Consider the following 19,641-nt stretch of genomic DNA (forward strand, 5'->3'; position numbering starts at 1 on the left):
GACTGGTCTTCCATACTATGATAGGGCTATTTTTTCATTAAATTATTGAGGTTTCATTGGACCTGCATGATTTGTTACCCTCAGATTATCCTTCACTTGGTAGTTGGCTTTGATTTTATTATTCTTTCACCTTTAATTTACAGAACTAATTAGTTGCTAACTCCTGTTGGGTTTCATCTCCCTCCGCTTTAAACATCAATATTCCTTATTCTCATTAGTACTAAGCCATTCCTTTCCTAAAGTCATAATTGTGTCATGTTTTCAGATATATTAAAGGAAATGGGCTTTTTAGACTGCTAGATCTGGGTTTAATACTGATTCTCTCACTTCTTGTGTTCTCAGGCAAGTTAATTTCTGAGCCATAGTTTTTGTTGATTATAAAGATAGTGTGATAATGTTGACTTAGCAGAGTCATTTGCAGGTTTAATCAGAGTAACTCATGTGAGAGCAATGCTACTTTGTTATTATACTCTGAAAATTTTTGGCAGATGGGAATCCTTCAGTTATTTTTCCCCCCACCTCAGAATATAAATGAATGTGGTGGGAATAATTCTAAAGATGCCCCCCCCCCCCCCCGCCTCCATCCCCCAGGATTCCTGTCTTCTGATTGTTCAAGCAAACACTAGTCTGGGTTCTGCTGTGATGAAACTTTGCAGATGGAATTAAGGTTAGTGATTAGCTGATCTTAAGATAGGGAGGGTAGCCTCGATTATCCAGAGGAAGCCAATGTAAGTAATTACGTAAGCCATGAAAAGTTATGACTCAATCAGAGAGATGGTGCAGAAGAGGGAGGCAGCTGAGAGATGAGGCAGAGAGGGAAGTCAGACAGATGGAAGAGTGAGAGGAACTTGACCCGCCTCACTCTTTTAAATTTAATCATTGCTGATTAAATTTAAAAAATGTTTTTGTTGACTTAGAGAGGAAGGAAGAACGACAGAGAGATAGAAACATTGATGAGAGAGACATTAATCGGCTGCCTCCTGCACGCCCCCTACTGGTTATCGAGCCCACAACCTGGGCATGTTCCCTGACCAGGAATCAAACCGGTAGCTTCTTGGTTCATGTGTTGACCCTCATTGTGAAGGATACTACAAGCCAAGTGATCTCTATACCTTCAGAACAACCCCCGTTCACAGCCAGCAAGGGAATGGGAACCTCAATCCTACAGTCCCTTGACATTATAATTTTGCCAACAATCTGAAGGAGCTCATCCCCAAAGACTCCAGAAAGGAACACAGTCCTGCCGCCACCATGGTTTCTGCCTGTGAAACCTGGAGCAGTCAACCAGCCATGCTGTGCCCAGACTTCTGATCCACAAAAACTGTGAGATAACAAAAGAGGAGCTGTGTTAGGCTGCTCCATCTGTGGTTGTTTGTTGTGGTAGCAATAGAAAACTAATAAGTGAGTTCGAGTTTGAGAAATAACACCAATATGGGCAGGATGTTTGGGCGTAGCTGTTGTACAAGACATTTGCTGGTCTTCAGCCATCACATTTCTGAATGAACGTTGCCTCATGGAGCATTCTTCTTCCCAGAGGTTTATCTGCTGGAAAGACTGGGAAACTTCCATGGAATCACGAGTGCCTCCTTCCTCTTGATCCGTGCTGGGGATAGGGGGATATCAATGCATTCTAATAGTCTAACTCTTATTTATTTTTTAATATATATTTATTGATTTTAGAGAGGAAAGAAGTTTGGCTTCTGGCCAACATTTAGAAAGTGGACCTTAGGAATATTCCTGGAGAGCTTCTGGAATTCCTATATTCAGGAATATCTTTATTAGATCTCCTTTCCATGTCCATCACCTTTGTTCATCCCTAATATATTCAGTTCAGGAACGTGATTGAGTTTGGGTCTATAAGACGAGAAAGAAACTTGTTACCTGGTAACTCCACTTATAAGACTCTACAGAAAACTTATGGATGGCTGGGCCGCTTTCCTTTCCTTCACCAGCAGCCCTCAGCATGCATGGTTCCTGTTTATCCTTTAGTGTAATCATGAGTTGGTTCATGCCTGGGCCTTGGCGGCAGCTCTTGAATGTTAAGCCCGTACCTACCGTATCTTCGTCTTTTAATAATGTACATGCAAAATATTTTACAGATGGCTATTTCCATCCATGTAGTAATGATTTCTATTAGCTTTTTTGTTTAAATTTAATTCTTAAACTCTTAACACATTGCGGACGGATCACGAGAATTCTAGTGTTTTCTGTCCTAAGGCTGTGGCCAATCATGCTTTAAAAAGATATTAGCTTGTAAGAACATGTAATAATTTCAAAATGCAATGGGTATTTAATTTTAAAGCGTGCCTTTAACATGTATGTAAAACTTTTTTTGTATTCATTCAGTAGAAACTTATCTGGCCACTGGGTAAAGCTAGCAATACAACTACTGGTCCGCAATGTGTTAAGTTACCAAAGCACTATGTGCTTATTGTAAATTTCAAACAATATAGGATTAAATATGGAAATCTCCCCTTCGTCTTTTCCCCCACTTCTTTCCTATTTCTGATCCTCTGTAATTCACAGAAATGAAAAATTGTTGGATTATCATCCCAGGCATATACAACGTTAATACACACATGTGCATATTCAGAAATTTTTGTTTGTTTGCTGTCATACTATTATATTGTTTAACAGCTTTCTTTTTTTCCCTTTCCTAATGTGTCACGAAACATCTTTTTGTATCTGTGTATACAGCTCTCCATGTCTTATGACTGCATAGTGTTTCATTGGGCAGATGTACTATATTTATTTACAGTTAGATAGTTTCCAATTATTCATTAACTCTAAAATGTTGTCATGAGCATCTGGGTCCATAGTTGTTTTTTGTAGAGTCTTGTAAGTGGAGTTACCAGGTAACAAGGTCTGTGTATTGGAAATGGTGACAGATGCTGCGAAACTGTCATTCAATAAAGTGAATCAGTTTATAGTCCCTCCTATACTTTAGTAGACTTCTTGAAGGACACCCAAGAAACTCTCAAGCATAGTTGATTCCAAGAAGAAGAACTGTGTATCAGGCATAGGAGAGGGAAGGAACTTTTTAGAACAGGTCCTTTTGTACATTTTAAACTCTGTGCCATGAAACACAACACCACCAACCACACTCTGTTAGATTCCTGTTTTCCCACAACTTCACAAATAGTATGTCTACCTGGTCTTCTAGTACACGAAACCACGGGTCTCACTTTGATTTACATTTCTTTGATCACTTGAAAGGTTGCTTTAGCTTCAGCTTCATTTTATTACAATTTAATTTGTTGTTTAAAAATTTACAAATACATTCTCATTGAAAAAACAAATAGTAACTCAAGTACCGAAGATAAAGCTGAAGTTCCCCAGCTCTGCTTCCTCATGGCTCTACCACCCATTGCTTTGCTCCCCCCAGAGCTGCCTGTCTGGATGTAATCTTGTAGGATTATTCTCGGCATTTAATACGTTGTTTTGGTGTGTGTGTGTGTGTGTGTGTGTGTGTGTGTGTGTGTGTGTGTGTGTGTGTTTCTCTTAAACATAAAGGGATTTAGGAAATATGCAAACCCCAAAGGTTCAGGCACTGGACCAGCTGGTCATGAACAGTGGGTTTCTTTCCTGTTTATATGCATTTGCTGTGTGAGACATTGAAGACTTACTAAACATTGAACTTTTGGTCTCCTTCCTACTTTAGATAATGCATACAACCCTCTGCATATAAGAACAAAGAATGAGTGTACATTTTTTATCTCCACAATCGTATTTAAGGATATTGGAAAGGAATTCAAGTGTGTAGTTTAAAAATAATCTTCTTTAACATTCACATGGCTCATTTCACAAAAATACAATTCTCTGAGCTATTTCATTATGATTTGCCAAGTCTGGTCATGTTGTCACTTGTTGTTTTTTTTTAAAAAGAAAATCTGTCCTGGTTTTCTTTTCTGGGAGTTGAAGAGCAGGGAGATGAAGATACACTAATGGTAAATTTTTAAAATATATATATTTTTATTGATTTCAAAGAGGGAGAGGGAGAGGGAGAGAGAGAGAGAGAGAGAGAGAGAGAGAGAGAGAGAGAGAGAGAGAGAGAAACATTAATGATGAGACAGAATCATTGATCAGCTGCCTCCTGCATGCCCCCTAATGGGGATCAAGCCCGCAACCTGGGCACATGCCCTTGACCGGAATTGAACCCAGGACCTTTCAGTCTGCAGGCTGATGCTCTATCCACTGAGCCAAATCAGCTAGGGCACACTAATGGTATATTTCTGCAGGACTGATTTGTACTAATTATACTTGCTTTTACTTTCCTCCCAAAGTTTCCTAACTCTTCCATTTAGCCTTTGATGTGTATCTGTCCTCTAATATTTTACACAGATGACACTTTCAAGTTCTTGCCAGAAAAAGCCCAGGAGAATCCTTTTTATCTTGCCTTTTAGGTATCTCCCACCACCCTCTCTCCCCCTCATCTGCTCTTTGTTCCCATGATGTCTCTTTTCTATTCTCCCAGGAGAGCCCCTTCACACTCCCCATCAAGGGCAGGTGCTGTCCAGGCTCCTCGCTGAGGTCCCCACTAGCACCCTAGAACCCCTTGTCTTCCTGTCTGATGCCATGACTGCCCTGTGACCCCTGCTTCCAGGGCACTGCCAGGCAGAATGATGAATCACTGGTCTCCTCAATAGGCTAATAGACCACAGTCCTCTGACTTCATCTCTTACTGACTTCCTAACCTGTTTCCTTTGATCACTATTTTTTTTTCTTTTCAGTTTTCAGGTCTCAGTCTATAGCCATCACTCTCTAAGGATCTCATCCTCTCTTTTATTGAAAAGGAGTCACAAACTCAACTGCCAACAGGGGCTATCAAAATTACTAAAATGAATGAGGGGATGGGTAGGGACTGTGGTAAACTGCAGGGTACCTGCTGTGTCTAAGGTGGGGACAGCAGGATTGCTGTCCTGTGGAAGCCTTGGCCCAGTGTTGGCCAGTTTTCTGTTTTCTATGTGAAATCTCTTCAAGTTTAAATCACATTTTTTTGAAACTCTTTGTAGGCCAAGAAAACAGATCTGGCAGTTAGTCATCTTGATTCTCAAGCTTCATTTTCATCTTTCACTCTAACATACTTCTGTATTTGCATTTGCCTCCATTTCTTTGATCGTTTGTTTTCCTTCCTGTCTCAGACAGCCAGTGGTTTCCTCTCTACCACCTTTTGTCTACATAAAAACATTTAGGATATCCTCTTTCCTCTTTTTCCTTTGCTTCCTTTAGTGCTCTTGCCTATGTTCCTAATATCCCATCTTTTCTTTATTCGTTTATACTGACTTTATTAAATAAGTGGTCTTCATTCATTGCCTTTACTTCTTCATTTATTCCTTTGATCTCTGCCTTTTGTCTTCCTGACTCTTCTAAGGCTCTTTCTTTTTTCAGATCCTATGATTTGTACTAACCTGAATGTTCTTCTCTGGACACTACTCCACTTTCACTAGTTCACCTTGCTATATCCTAAACATATTGTTTCTCCAAGCTTTTCTCACTGGCCCTCTCGCTTCACTTTTCCTGTTGGTTCTGGTGCCCACTGTGTATATTTTGCTGGTTCATCAGATTCAACATATTCAAATGGGGTTAACTATCTTACCTCTCTCCCAAACCCAGCTCTTTGAATTGACTCATATTTTTGTTGATGACACCACTATTTTTTGCAGGTGTTTAGGTTCAAAACTTTGAAGCCATCTTTGAGTTCTTTACTTCTCCTGTCATTTCAATCACCAAGTCATATTTTCTCTATTCCAATTATAGCTGGTATTTGTGTCTTTGGTTCTCCCTCTTTGACTTGATTCAAAGGCTCTTGATGCCTGAATTAGGGAACAGGTGGTCCATAATAATACATCCATATTAATTTATGTAAAACACAACTCTGACCATCCCACTCACTGGCTCAGAAAACCTCAGAACCTCTCGGTTACTTGCCAAATCTAGTCCAACCTCCTTACCACTACTCATCCAGGGCTTGTAGGATCCAGTCACCGCTGTCACTGTCCCTTCACACATTTGGCACTCCATCCAACCACAACTCCGGCTGTTCCCTGAACAACCCCTACATGTCAGCCCCCATGCTCCTGTTTCCTCTGCCTGAAATTCCTTTCTCCCCGCTTCTTCCAACTCTTCCTCTGCTCTTTTGAAATCTTAGTCATTGCTCAAACTTTCATCTTACCCATTAACTCTCTCTCTCTCTTTTTTTTAAATAGCCCCCCAAAACTACCCTTCACTGTAAATTATTCTTCCCTCTGGAATTTTTTTCTATCATTTCATTTGCCCCTCTCATGATCTGTTATGTTACATTATGGCTCTTCTAATGGACTGTAAACTTTTTTTTCCCCAGAGACTGTGCCTTATTATTAATTTTTCACCCCCTATAGTACGTAGCCCAGTGGTAGGTCCTGAATACACATTTTAAACGAGAACTTTTGGGTTATTAATAATTAAAACATAAGACCATTGAATTCCTCCCCAACCTCCAGCAAACTAGAATTCATGATGTTTCTAGTGCTAAGTGCTATGCTTGGCACATGGCAGGCTCTTAGTCAAGGGGAAAAAAAATTCTCTGTTCCTCACTTGAATGCTTTGTAAACAGCCAAGATTAGTTTCATGAGTGTTCGAGGACAACTGATTCTGCCTGCTGTTTGCAAAATTTGGAAGATGTATTATCACATAGGAGTAGTTTTTGTTCCGAAGTACAATTATAGACAGACATCGGCAAGAACTCAAGTAAGGAAAAAAAAAAAAGCCTTTAGGGTGAAACTCAATTGAGTCACTTAGGGGAAGAGGTGGCACCCCAAAGTTTTATGGAGAAGATTTTTATTAGAGATAATAATGATTTAAAAAGGATAATAATTTAGCAACCTTTCTTTGAGAGCTTACTATGTGCCAAGCTCTTTTTCTGAATTATCTCACTGAACTCTCACACAATTGGTGTGCCGTGTATTGTCCTCATTTTATGGATCAGGACGCTGAAGCACAGAGAAGTTAAGTAAGATTATTGCAGGCCCCACAGCTGGAGAGGTGGAGCTGGGATTCAACCCAAACTGCTTGCTCTGGAGCCTTCCCTACCCTGTCTGTAATGTCAGAAGGAGTTGGGAAGGGGAGGTAAGGATCATTCTGCAACATTTGTTTCCTGTTCTCATTCCTTTGATTTAAGTACAGGGTGGGGGAAAAGTAGATTTACAGTTGTTCGTATAGAAAATAATGCAATAATTAATAAATAATAATACAAGAGTAAACTTTGTGTTTTGGGTACTCACAATTGTAAACTTACTTTTACCCCCCACCCTGTACTACTTTATAAGCCCAGGGTTCAACTTCTGTTCTTGCCTAAAAGATAGTTTTATAGGATCCTTGAAAATTGTCCCTATTTATTTTCCTTATTACTCAATGTCAGCAGAATAGAAAAGCACATGGTTTTTGTTCAGTAGTCCATGAGCTATCTACATCTACATATCTACCTATCCACAAGGGACAGGAAAAAAATTAACCAACCTGAATTTTGAAGGTGAGCTGATGCATGTTAAATTGCACTTAGGAACATAATCAGCTATGGGATATTCTACAGGACAAACAAGCCAATTTCTTCAATAAATAACTTGCAATGAGAAAGAAAAGAGATGTAGGGCGGAACCTATAGATTAAAAAATTCTTAACAGATCTATCAACTGACCACAATTGTGAACTCTAATGAGAACAAACAAATGGTTTTTTGAAAATATGGCTTTTATAAGGCAATTGGAAATGTGCTCATTGACTGGAAATGTGATATTTTTGAAATTGAAATACCTCTTCCTAGCAATAAGAATTATTACTAATTTTGAGGTGTGTGATAATAGTCTTACAGTTAAATGATCTTTCAGAGAGATATACTGAAATACTCATGGAAGAAATGATATACTTTCTGGGACTTGTGGGTTCTCTCTCCCTTCCAGTCTCAAACGAGAAAATATATAAATAAAATCATGGGGAACTTTCATTCATAATGGTAACCAGAAATGTATATTAAGCAGCCCTGAGTTACCATTTCAAATACCAAACGAAATAAAAAAAAAACACCCTAACACAGTTTCAGTTTGGTAGTGAATTGCTAGTAGGCACTGTATTTAATGCTTTCATACTTTAGGAAAACATTAATGCTCTATTGCAATAAGAGGAATTCCATTCCAATGCATTTATCTTAGGAAATAATTTGCCTAAAAAATCAGTATGCACAAAGGTTGCATAGAAGATAATATCGACAGATGTTTCTCTATCCCCCTCCCTCCATCCCTCCCTTTCTCTTCCCACCCCTTTCTCTCTCTAAAATCAATAAACATATCCTCAGGTGAAGTTTTTTAAAAAAAACACAACAAAATCTTTCATGATAGAAGTGAGCTGCATTATGTCTCTTGTATTTTTTTCTTCTTCTTTTTATCAGTGGTGATGAGTATGTGGGTAGCAAAGCATTAAATAGTCCATCCTATAGAATTGCAGTGGGTTCTCTCTTGAGATTGAGAGAATGTATATAGATCAGTGTGTCTTTCTGAATATGGAAGCTGAAAATCAAATAGTCAGATATTTTACCTGCAGTATTTCTATCCTATTCCAGTTTAAATATGTCTATAAAACTTCAGGGTCTTAAGTTGCTTGACAGGATTTCTAATAGATGGTTGCTGGGTAAGACCTATTTTAGGCAGAAAACCCTCTTTTTAAAACACACATGTTGCAGAGATCATGGTCCTAGTCTGACAATGAAAAGACATCTATTTCATGTGGGGAAGTTAAAGGGGAAGGGTCCTTGCTGTCCCTGCTGGGTCAGCGATGATCGCGTTCATAATGGGCCAACCCCTCTCACAGCCAGTCGACCTCACTGAGGTGTGTTGGTTCTCACAGTTCTCCTGGCATGATAGTGTTATATAGCAGTGGGTTGAAGTCACTGTTTTATTAAAACAATCACTGTTACAAATTTCACATTAGTTCAGAATGCTCTTTCAGGATGCTTGTGGGGTTGAAGTGGCTTGTCTTCATATTTTTTGAACGATATTTGTAATAACACGTTAATGATAAAGGTGGAAGGACTTGAACCTATGGAATTTCTTGGCTATCACAGCTAGAATTTTAAAGGCAGGGCACTTGTTTCCCCTCCACTTTCAAAGGGATAGGACATATTTCAGAACATTTGTAGAAATTTTCTCTCTGAGGACGTGACTGACTATATGGTCAGCAACCTCTGTTTTCTACCAAGCTACCCTTATGCTTCAAGATCTGTGCAACTAACGGGAACATCTATTCTAAAGTTCTTGCCCAAAATGTAATTGAAACCCATTGTATAAACATATTGTTAGGAAAATTTTATATTATAGTCCATAATATTTTTATATAAACATTTTTATCCATTGTTATATAATACTTTCACTATAGGTAATGATATTTGTTGTAAAAATAAAGTTTAATGTTTGCCACAAAGGAAAATGGGTGTGCTAGGAAGCTGAGCCATGTGGATTCCCTCACACCCAGCCCCAGAATACTGTCCCACACCACATGTAGCCAGGCATATGTTTATTTTTACTAGTATATATAACTTTATGGCAGGCTTTAATAATTCCATTCAATTCAGTCAACACTTTCAAATCGTAAGTTTTGAATTGCTTAGCATCTTTGAATTATAATTTTCTTGAAGGGAAATAAAAAAATAGTTTGCCGGTATTGGCAAAGAAAGCTATGCATGAAAACTGTGGCATTAAAGACAAAGGCAGCCATTACTAAACACTGCAAATATGATTGTGAAGCAACATGCTAACTTACAAATATGTGGGCTTTATTTGATGTAATATGTCAGTAGACATTGCAAAGGCTACAATTCTGGAGTCTTAAGGGAAATTTGATTATAATCAATTTGATTGTGGCATGAAAAATAGGTTCACTAAGGACTATGGGACATCAGAGATCATCACATTATTCATTTAGCTAGTATTTATAGCACAGTGCTTGGTATTGTGGGAACACACAAAAAACTATACACTAACCCTTTTTAAAACATAAGGGATAAAGTTCAAGCTCTTTGTTCATCCTCAGATTTGCAGGTATACTGTAATGTGTAATTTATTAAACACTTTAATGTCTATTTATTTATTTATTTTTTGGCTAAGAGCCACCACTTTCTTGCACTGCTTAACTTGATCTTTCCTTCCATCACTAACCCTAGTTGTTAGCTTTTTTCCTGACCATTGCACAAAGAAAGACGTTTTAGATCAGTTCATATGAGTTAATGGATAGGCAGAAAGCAAAGCCATGTTGGAATACAGATGTTTATGGTTGGCTGGGCATTGTGTTACTAGCCAAACAGCCTGACCTCATAATTTAAATTTGCTTCTCAGCTCAACTAGCATTATTTGTCAGGGACCTTGGACCTAAAATTCGACAATGCCAAGGGTCTATTTGAAAGAAGCTATTCTTTGATAACAAAGTCTTATTGAGGAGGGAAAACAACCTTCTAGAATATTTAAACAGTGAAAGTCCATATGTGATTAAATGCCCACATGAATGAATGGGTTGAAATATTCAATGCTGTTGGCAATGAGAGAAGGGGAAGACTATGTAGAGACGTAATTAAAAGGCTTTGTTATTTGACCAAGACATGAAACTGGCTACAAATCTGGTTTTCAGCATGGTTAGCATCAACCTGATTTATTTGATCGTAACTCCGACAATCCCTATTTCTAGTCAAAGGGAGCCAAGATTTTGGACCCACGTTTGTTGGGTTCTGAAGTTTCTGATAATAAATTTTTATCCTATCTGGTTACCCTACAACTTTATAAACTCAAGTATATTCTGTTTCCCCTTCCTTTAAGGTCCAACTCATTGATGGCTTCTCTCTAAAGTCTTTTTGGATCCCCTAATCAGAGTCCTACAGCACTTGGAACCTTGAACATGCAGCCTTAGTGTAGTCCTTTGTGTACCTGTTTCTCTACTGGACGGTGAGAATCCAGTCCTCCCAGGAAATGCAGATTGTATCCCACAATATTTAGCACAGTGATGTGGCCGCTTCACTGGATGCGATGTTGGTAGTGAAAGAGGAAATAGGGAAGTACAGGATATGTATGTTTTCAGAAGAAAAAAACAGGCCATCCTGGTTACATGAAAGGCCCAAAACAGAAGGAGGTAAGACTGGAAATGTAGGTAAGGGGTAAGCTGAAATGTCAAACTCAAGGATTTGACTTGACTCTGCAGACACTGAAAGCCAGTTAAAGACTGGCTAAAAAAGATGGTTAAGACCACCTCTATCTAAATGTGAACTTGGTGATGACTAATCTAGCAGTATATTTTCCCCTTATTTTATTTTGACATATAAACCTATCTTTTAGTACAAAAGAGCACGGGTTCACATGTAGGTGACGCATTTGCTCCAAACATCCTGGGGCACGTCGGGAAGTGGGGGTAGTTGAGCACGGGGACATCTTCATGTGACCGTTACTATCTGGATAGAGCTCTTCTTGCCAAGCTATTGAAAATTTTTCCATAACTTATGTTTGCTCAGCCTTTTCCCAGATGGAAGCAGGCAGAGGATAAGACTAGATGGGAACAAATGGGGGAGATTTAAGGTCCCTCCCATAAGCTTGTGTCCCGAAGGCTTTCTGAAGGGCTGAACTGCCCGGACAGGCCTCACTCACCAAGAGGAAGACAGACATTGCTCAGTTAGTTTGATTTTTTTATTTGTGGTAAAAAACAAAAAAATAGGATATTGTGGGCTTTTATATTTCCAGTATCCCAAGGTTAGCCCTAATCTTAGAAATCAGAAGGGTCTTAAAAGTCTATGGAAGTCGATTTATAGTCTTATTTAGGTATCTTATCCTAAACTGTGCAGAGGTGTACTTTACTGTTTTTAACTAACATTGCTCACTAATAGACCTTTTAAGATTTCCTTTTATTATCTGTAACTTTTATAAAATTAAAATGATCATCAATCTAGCAGAGAGATGAATACTACCAGCTCTGGACCTTGATTGCCTGGGTTCTGACCCTGATTTTTCCATTTAACAGTAATGTGGCTTTGGGCAAGTTATTTAACCCCTCTGCCTCAGTTTCATTTACTCTCCTCACAGGGTTGTAGTCAGAATTAAATGAGTGAATTCATTGTTAATTTACTAAAAATAAAGCCCTTAGAATAGTGCCTGATACATAAATTCCCAATAAATATTGTCTGTTATTGTATTGTAAATGAAAACATTAAAGTAGCTAAAGGTTAAATGACTTAGGTAGTATCCAGCAAGATGACTAAACCAGGATTAGTGTTTCTTATTTCAAGATCTAGTGCACTGAGGTAGCTGTTTCCTAGATCAGAAGTCAGCAAGCTTTTTCTTAGAAGGTCAAATCAGTTCATAAATATTTTATACTTTGCAATTCTTACCAGGTGTACCTGTTAATAATGCGGATTTTATAATAAAAGAAAACACGATAATTTCAAAAGAAACATCAAAAGTGCTTTATTTAAAGTAATGTCTATCGCTAGCCACACATTTCCGCCATCTTTCAGGTGATTTGTGGATACCGTCCCAATAGGACTTTTCTTGTTTTTGAGGCAAACCATTCAGAGACCCAATTTTCCACTTCTTCATATATTTTGAAGTGCTGCTCAGAAAGTGCGTGTGCCATCCATCGGAACAAGTGGTAATCTGAAGGAGCAAGGTCTGGTGAATACAGCGGGTGGGTTAATACTTCCCAGGCAAGATCTTTTAACGTGTCTTTCACTGGTTTTGAAGTGTGTGATGGTGCGTCATCATGAAGCAAAATTACTTTGCCGTGTCTTCTGGAACATTCTGGTCGTTTCACAATCAAAGCGTGGTTCACATTGATTATTTGTTGTCAGTAGCGATCAGTATTAACGGTTTCACCTGGTTTTAGAAGCTCATAATACACCACACCTTCCTGATCCCACCAAACACAGAGCATTGTCTTCTTTCCATTTTCTTCTTTCTTGGCCTTGCAGTTGATGTTGATGGTTGACCTGGATCAACCCATGATTTTGTGAATTTGGAATTCTCAAAATAAATCCACTTTTCATCGCCAGTCACCATTCGATGCAAAAAGACTTTATTTTGTGCCGTTGAAGCAACATTTTACTGATGACTTTTCAGTTTTCCATTTGTCTTTCATTCAGTTGATGTGGCACCCATTTTCCTTCCTTTTAAAATCTTTCCCATTGCTTGTAAACGACTGGAAATTGTTTGCTGAGCAACGTTTAACCCTTTGCACTCGCTTGCTTTTTTTCTCGATTCCTTTCTTCTACTCGGGATTGAATTTTTTAAATACCCCAGATTTTACAAAGCGCGGCAGTAGAATAAAAAACTGGAGTTTCTTTTCATACAAACTTATTTATTTGGATTTTTTTATATTTCAAATTATTGATACATTCAAGGAGTATAAAAAGAGCTGCTACCAATGCTAACTGTGTCGAGTCACACTCGACATCCGAGTGCAAAAGGTTAATCTATCTGCAAGTTGTTTTTGAGTTTGACATGCATCTTCATCCAATAATGCTTGTAATTGTTGGTCTTCAAACTTTTTTGGTTGACCTGGACGTTCTTTGTCTTTCACATCAAAATCATCACTTTTAAAGCATTTAAACCAGCGTTCACAAGTATCTTGAGATGGAGCATGTTCACCATAAGCTTCCCGAAGTATACGATGACGTTCAGCAGCACTTTTCTTAAAAATAAAGTAATGAATTAAAACTTCCCGCAAATGCTCTCTTTTTTGGCATGAAATTCGACATTTTTAAGTGTAAAAATATCTATGATATTAACACCTTAAGAAAATTTGACATATGAAAATTTGAAGCTTGTTGTCAATACAACAAAATAGCATACATATCAAATCGCATATATATCAACATATGTGTAACTCCATCTATTGAAAAAAAATCAACCGGTACACCTGGTACAGGTTCTGGTGCAACTACTTCACTCTGTCATTGCAGAAACAGCTCTAGCCCTGGCCAGTTGGCTCAGTTGGTTGGAGCGTCTTCCCATACACCAAAAGCCTGTGGGTTCAATTCCCAGTCAGGGCACATACCCAGTTTGCAAGTTCAATCCTCTGTCGGAGGCAACCAATTAAAGTTTCTCTCTCTAAAAGAAAAAAAAATAATAATAATTTTTAAAAAGCAGCTATAGACAATATGTAAGTAAATGGGCATGGCTATGTTTCAATAAAATTTCATTTACAAAAATAGGTGGCAGGACATATTTGCCCTGGGTTCAGACGCCTGGGCAAATATGTCCTGCCACCTATTAGATACTTATGTCATACCTGAATAGAGATTTGGATTTTGGTTTAGTTTTAAATTAAGAAATATGACATTGTTATAATAAATAGTAACTTCACTTCCTAATGATTATGTCTTAACATGTTACTCTCAGTTATAAAGGTCATGCGTTAGATTAGACTATCAAAGGGATTTTGAAAATAAGCAATAGTAGTGTTTTCTATCACAAAGGGATATACAGAAGTCATTTATTTAATGGTTTGGAGGATTTTCTTGGAATGTACATTCTGAGATTTGGGCAGGATGTCAATGGTTTGCTTTATTAAGTGAACACAAATACAGACTTTTTTGTTTTTGAAAATTCTGTATAGGAAAAGCTTGGGAGTCAAATAAAAAGCTATTTGTAATTATCTTTGTCATTACACTGAGTTTTTCTGCTAAGAATGTTGTTTGCATGGGTTTGGATTTTTTTTATGCTTATTTTTTTTAGTTTAATAATGTGCTCTTGTTTTTAAATTAAACTTGTCAGTGAGCCTTTTTTTTTGTGAGTGACTGGCTGTGTTGGTTTGTTCATATTTATAGCTCACGTCTGTTTCTGAGGAAATGACTAAAGTCTCTTGCATTTGGTCAAAACTGTATAACAAAGGGCATCTTTGACGAACTTACACAAGGTTCATGATGGAAACTCAAAAAAATCCAGTGGTTTATGTTTATAAATGTTTTTATGTATTCAGTCCTGGTTGAGTCAAATAATCGGAGCTCTGTGCTGAGGGAGGGATGAATATACTCAGTGCCTCTTAGTTCAAAGAATTCCTCTGGAGCAAGTTCAGGCAATGCTTTCTTAGAATCTTCTTCAAAAAAAATTGTTTTCTAATTTTATGTGTTGTTTTGAATTTGGTCTTACAGAACATAGGTATACCTTTTTCTTCTCTTTAAACAGTTCCACTGACTTTCTCTTCCTCATTCCTAAAAGGCCTGGACATATGTGAAGTTTGTAAGCTTTGCACATGTAATTTCTAGCAAGGAGGCTGGTGATGTTTGGGGCAGGGCCTGGGGTAGTGCTTGACTCACAGAAACCCACTGTGTCTTACTCCCTGCTGGAGCCCCCGTCTCCCCCACTCTGGAATAGCCACAGGCCCTCTCCACCCTCTTCTCACCCCCTTACTGTTGGTTCAGTCCTCATGGAAGTATAGGTTTTTGTTCCAGGGCAGAAGACAAAGGCACTGGGTAAGAAGGAAGAGAAGGCCTGGCTCCTGCCTGCTTGGACCCAGGATGACCTGTGTTCTGGGACCCAACTTAGAATTTACATTTTTTCCAAAAAGGCTCTGTTAGGGAGGGTGGTTGGATTTTGGTATGATTACTGTGCTAGATCAGCTGTGTTATGTTATGAACTCACTGGGATTTTTCTGCACTAGCTTTAATCATCATTTAGCTTCAACCCTTTTGTAAGTAACTCAAGGAACCTCTTTTCCGAGTAAGTTTTGGATCAAATTATAAGAGAAATAATAATGTGCTCAGCCCACTACTACACATCCACTCACTCCCCTGCCTCCATTCTCAGAAGCACCCATGGGAGAGAGTTCCTAAACGTGCACTTTGAAAACTGCTGATTAATATAACTTTGCTTTTGGAGCACACACTAATCTTGAAGTCGGGCTTGCCTACGTATGCATCATTAAGTGCTTAAAATTTACCTAGATTGTGAGAATGTGAAACAGTTCTTGTATTACAACTGTAAACCTCCTTTTGCCTGCCCCTGTATATGGGTCATACATGAAACCAGCTTTAGGGGAGGCTGAATGGACAGATGTGAACTTGAGTCGAGAAATTCCCTCAAGACAATACGTATCCCCCATTGGTGCTTGATATTCCATTGTCAGTAATGCATTTTATTTCAGTGTCAAGCACCTGCCTTCTGAAGCTCTTTTTTTTTTTTTTTTTTTAATGAAAATGTCCCCAGGAAGGATATCCGTCAAGTTGTTGGAACTTTGGAGCCGATCCTATTTTTCCTACTTAAACATCTGGAGTCACTGACTCCTCAAAGGCACAGATAGAAGAAGATAGCTGCTCCACTCCTACCTCACAATTTTGTCTGGGACTGGCCCCAACTATATATACATTTGAGATCACATGTGAGGTCATGTTTCTAGTATTTAACTTGGAGCTTCTTTCTCATGTAGATGGAGGGAATCCTGAGGTGTCTGAAGAGTGAGCACCTCAAAAGGAACTTACATCTCCTAAACATTCCTTTATTACCTTTACTATATTTTATAACTATAATGGTGTGAATCTACATGTCCATAGAAATACTTACTTTTGGGAATTTTTCCCTAAGTAGATATTATTTAAAAGGAAATCAATCAGAAACACAAGTCTAAAACACAGTGTGTATGTTTCTACAATATTGTCCACATATTATTCTTGTTGGACAAGAAAATAATAAATCTCTTCATTTTTAACATTGTAAAGAGATATTGGAAAACTGTGGTTTTTTTATTTACTCAACAAACAGTGACAGAGGACCTAACATGTGTCAGGCACTTTGGACTATAAAATTTAATGCTGGTGGTTTCGGCAGAAACTCAGGCTTCAAGGAATATTTGAGGTTGTCCAGTAACAGGAAGTAAGGAAGAAGAGAGGGAGGCGGTGCTGGATGGGGAGAAGGGAGGAAGAGGAGGGCCTGGGGAGGAGGAAACGGTAGAAGGAAAAAGGGAAGGATAATCAGTTAAATCCCTTAACACATTTTCTTAACACATGTGTTATCTTCTTTGCTTATGCAACAACTTACCCATCTATGGATTTTTTTTTTCTGGTCTGCTATAATTTGAAATTAGTGTTAATTTATCTTTTCCATATCTTTTCAGTATTAAAGAACTTTATGGATCAGTTTGCTAATAAGTACAGCAAGATTTGAAGAGCTGAAGAAGAAATCAGTGCCAAACCTTCCTTTTTAATGTAAGTAAACTCGCTCATCATCATTGTTCGTTTCTCACATCTTTAAAGCCTGCAATTACCTTTCTGGACACTCGGTGTGTAAATTTCTTCCCACTAGTAAAGTTACTTGACTATGTCAGTCTACTCATTATGCCTATGATAATTTATGACCCACCCTGTTTAAAATTTTTTAATTCTAAAAGTAATATGCCTTACATAGATGGCTGTAGAATTTAGGCTTGTTGTGACTGTTACTGAGAAGGAAAACACAGACCTGGTAGCACATAATAAGCACTGCCTTCTCATCAAATCCTTTACTGTTCTTTATCTCAGACCATTACAGTGCCCCATCTAAGTCAGTGAGAATCGGTCAACCCATTAAGAACCCTATAGGCTTAGAAAAACGAAGTGTTTTCATATAAGCTTAGTTACTCCTTTCCTCCCTGTTTCTCTTGCTCAGTAATAACAATGACAATTCTTTATTGAGGTTGTACTAAGTGACAAGCACTTGACTAATTCAGCTCAATTTTCGTTCAATGACTACTTTTTCTGAGTGCTTGCCACATACCAGGTACTGCTCGGACACTATTGCCTTATATCGTCCTCCTGCCAACCTTGCAAAGTAGGAGTTAATATTTTAGTGATCTAGATGAGGATATTGAGATTCAGAGAGTGGTAAGGAGTGTGCAGATGGTCACACAGCTAGTAAGTGGCAGAACCTGGGGTGTGAGCACAGCGCTGTCTGACTTTCTCATTTGCCACATCCTAAATAGTGTTTAAAGCTTTTTATGGTGCATCTGTCCATAGGAGACTGGAAATGTCTGGGTTGTAGTCTTAATACGAATGTGATCCTAATCCTTCTAAAACGTGGCTGTAGTCACAACAAGGACTGGAATTGGAGAAACATCCTTCCACCATTGAGAGGTAGCTTTGGTACCTAAATGGGGAGTTAAGAGACCTAATGTTCAGTCTCAGCCTTTCCTTGGATTTCCTGTGTCCTTGAGACATTTAACTGCCACGGGAAACAATTACTTTTATGCTAACCAAGGAGAGTAGACCAGATGTTCCCCATGTTCTTTTTCAATCAGCTTTTTAAAAATATATTTTATTGATTTTTTACAGAGAGGAAGGGAGAGGGATAGAGAGTCAGAAACATCGATGAGAGAGAAACATTGATCAGCTGCCTCCTGCACACCCCCCACTGGGGATGTGCCCGCAACCAAGGTACATGCCCTTGACTGGAATCGAACCTGGGACCCTTCAGTCCACTGGCCAACGCTCCATCCACTGAGCCAAACCAGTTTCGGCTTCATTCAGCTTTTTATCGACGTATCTTATACGTAGAGGAAAGAGCACAGATCATAAGTGGATGGCTTGCTGGGATAATTATGACACAGTGGACACACCTGGGTAACAGCACCCCAGCACCCTCTTTCCTAATGCTCCCAAGGAATAATTTACTTCCTGATTTCGAATTCCATTCATTGTTTAGTTTGCCTGTTTTTAAAGTTTATGTAAATAGCATCATACGCTATATCTTCCTTTGCGTCTGGATTAATTTCCTTATTGTGTTTGTGGAATTCATCTATGATATTACATATAGTTTACATTTTTCATTTTCCTTACTATTATGGTACTCAATTATCCATCTCTTTTACAGTTGGTGGATATTTAGGTAGATTTCCAGTTTGGATATATTACAACTAGTGCTCCATTGAATATTTTTGTGCATATATTTTGATGATGATTGTGTTTTGTGTGTTTGGGGACCACTCAGTCATTTAGATTCTGCGTCTCTGTGGAGTGGTGCTGAAGTAGACACCTGTGAAAGCAGACAGGTTGATTTTAGGTGGCCAGGTGATTTGTCTGTTTCAACAGGATGTTCTAAGCATGCTAGTTAGGAGAGAGGAAGATGTTTCTTGGGTCACATTGGGCATTTGGCCAGTGGAAGCCCTCTCTGCTACCTATGTGGTGTGGTGAGGCTTGCTCCCTGGCACTGAAGAGCTTTGGTTGGGTACAAGAAGGGATTGCAGAGAGGAAGAGAAAATAGACCCAGAAGAAAGAGGTGTTTGGGCTCCCCTAGAAATGATGAGGATATTTCACCAGTCAGAGCAAGCGCCTGGAAAAGTGACAACCAGAGGAGGAATCAGCTTGTGAGGCCTGAAGAGCCTAAGAAGATGAACAGAGAAATAAAAATGGATCTGAGCAGGCAGGCTGGATCTCAGAAGGGGCTCTCAAAGCATTTTCTGAACAAACCTACTACGTTTAACTTTTGTTTCAAGGGAGCTTTGAAAAATCAATACCTAAAGTACAGATCCTGAAGCCAAAAATGAACTCAATCAATGAGATCACTAAATTAGGGGGGAATGTATTTTTTAAACAAATACAGGATGTGAGCATGTGGGTTTTGCGGTGAGATTGTTCTGCGCTCAGATCACCGCTCCACTGCCACCTTTGCCCATGAC

At 38.6% G+C, this 19,641-nt stretch overlaps 1 protein-coding gene across 7 annotated transcripts in view; it reads left to right on the forward strand.

Annotated features, from left to right (window-relative positions):
• PPFIBP1 (PPFIA binding protein 1) overlaps positions 1–19,641 on the forward strand; it is a 166,368-nt gene that overhangs the window by 39,894 nt on the left and 106,833 nt on the right. For all 7 annotated transcript variants that reach the window (XM_079774977.1, XM_079774973.1, XM_079774974.1 and 4 more), the window contains exon 2: positions 17,107–17,197. The gene's annotated coding sequence lies outside the window, so the exon portion shown is untranslated. The remainder of the gene's footprint in view (positions 1–17,106; positions 17,198–19,641) is intronic.

Source organism: Cnephaeus nilssonii (genome assembly GCF_951640355.1).
Source record: "Cnephaeus nilssonii genome assembly, chromosome: 6".
Taxonomy (NCBI): Eukaryota; Metazoa; Chordata; class Mammalia; order Chiroptera; family Vespertilionidae; genus Cnephaeus; species Cnephaeus nilssonii.